Genomic DNA, 2086 nt, shown 5'->3' with positions numbered 1-2086 from the left:
CTGCTGCCCATCTTATCCTCTTCCTATGTAAAACAAGTAAAATAAATAACGGTGTTTAGTCACTACTTTGACTATTTCCTAAACTTTTATCGTGTTGTGTAAACATCAATATCAGTAATGACAATAATTAACGAATCACACAGCTCAAAGAAAATGATTTTCCTTCGTGTAGTAAATTGCCGGAGGTCCTTATAACACTTGAAATTGGCGATGGGTGACAGCCGTGACCCTGTAGTCCCCGCCCTCCCGCGTGACGTCACAGAGGCTGCCTGCCGTAGTCCCCGCCCTCCCGCGTGACGTCACAGAGGCTGCCTGCCGTAAGAGTCTAATCTGCCCAAGACCCACAAAGGAGTATCAACCCAAGTAGGAAAGTCCACAATTGTGCGCGTTTAGATGAATGCACACACACCGTCTCATCACACCAGCGTTATCTGTTCACGTAAGTATCGCTTTTGGTACGTAACCCGAGGTTTTTATTGCGTTTTTGTTGGTTCTTATTTTTCAACAAGCACTAAGCGCTGCGCGATGTGTTTGGACCACACGGACCATGTTCAACGTGAGGGTGTCGGGACCGGTATTCCCAACTCACCGGGCGAGCGAGTCCTGCTCCAACCGCAAACGCCGCTTGCGCGTTAACAACATCGCGTGTAACTTTTTTACGCCAAGTCTGTAACTTAATCCGGCTCGAAGAATAAAACAGACGGCCAGAAATGCTGTCCTGCTGTGTAAAATAGGTGTGTTGCGCCTAATGACCAGGTTTCTTTGGCCGTCAGTGTTTTTTTTTCGTGAGGGCATCAGCAAAACCATCATTTAGACTGTTTTCTTCTCTCTTGACACCCCGTACATGAGATTGTTAGTTAAGTTACTCCCGAACTTGAATAGCGTATTAACCGTTCAAATGCATTGAGGTATGTTGTTACTGCTTGCTGAAGTGTTCTGGAGAGCAACCTGAAACATCAATTAGTGTGGGTGTAGTCAAAAGTGAACGTTACTCGCCGGTTGCGTGATAACTATTGTCTCGTCTGTGGTTAACTAAAAGTGTTTTCTTCTTTCTGCCTTGCCGCAGTGGCTCACGGATTCACGGTACTGACTACCAGCCAGTGGGTTTCAAGTGGCGGACATCCTACACGTTTAAGCCCCCCTCCTCCCTCTTGCATTCCTTTTGCATTTTGAATGGACCGGTGGACCTGTGGCGTGTCCTGCTCGGTCTCTGTCCTGACCCTCTTCCCCAGACGCGCACACACTCTTCGCTCTTTAACAATTTATTAGCAACTTGATAAACAATTTATTGGCTCAGAAAACATGAATCCTGCTACTATTCGCATGTCCGTTATAGGGGACGTTAGATGTCTTTGTATCTGTTGTTGTTTATGCAGTACTGTTATAATTCAGAACCTGGTAGTGTTATGAATTGCAGTGTCTGGATTGTCAGCTTTTTCTTGGAGACGTAATTTAAGTATTTTATGGCTTGAGATAAATGGAAATGATGGAGGAATTAATTCTGTAAGGCTGAATCTTACCTAGATGCATCACATTACAGGGGCGTGATTTTAATGTTAATTAAATGTTTCTGAGGGCTGTCATCTGGAGACATTATGGCTCTGCTCCACAGAGGTTTTCCCCGAGGAATCAGCTGTGTCTCACTCCCACACCCCGCGCTCATAGCGAACACCACATGCCGTCCTAGCCTCGCAACGGTTTCCAGTCCAAACACAAAACACCCATGATTATATACAATCTGCTACATGTGCCTGTGCGCCAAGAAAACCACTAGCAAACGACGTTCTAGCAGCTCGCAGCGCTGCTGGGAATAACCCGGAATTATATTCCCTCTGGCCTTTTCCTGCTCGCCCTGTGGGCGATTGTTGTTGGTGTGTGCGCGTGAGGAGCGACTCAGACGTGGAGCGAGACTGGGGCAGTTGTAGCTTAGGGGGCCGGCAGGCCCAGTGGGTGGAGGGGAGGGGGGTCTTAATCTGCTCAGCTGACCTCATTTATCCTCAAACTCAGCCACACAGGTGCTTGTACGCGATCGAGCCAGGTTTGGGTTACCCGCGGGAGGCATTTTGTCCGTTCGCATTTCGTCTAA

General features: G+C 47.5%; 1 protein-coding gene across 1 annotated transcript in view; it reads left to right on the top strand.

The window, feature by feature from the left end:
* The first annotated feature begins 302 nt into the window (after positions 1-302).
* Positions 303-2086, top strand: part of sh3bp4a (SH3-domain binding protein 4a) — a 26857-nt gene continuing 25073 nt past the window's right edge. The window contains exon 1 of the mRNA XM_077012594.1: positions 303-439. The gene's annotated coding sequence lies outside the window, so the exon portion shown is untranslated. The remainder of the gene's footprint in view (positions 440-2086) is intronic.

This window comes from Brachyhypopomus gauderio, chromosome 1 (assembly GCF_052324685.1).
Source record: "Brachyhypopomus gauderio isolate BG-103 chromosome 1, BGAUD_0.2, whole genome shotgun sequence".
Classification (NCBI taxonomy): Eukaryota; Metazoa; Chordata; class Actinopteri; order Gymnotiformes; family Hypopomidae; genus Brachyhypopomus; species Brachyhypopomus gauderio.
The sequence above is the reverse complement of the archived record's forward strand: the minus strand, read 5'-3'. Positions and strand labels throughout refer to the sequence as shown.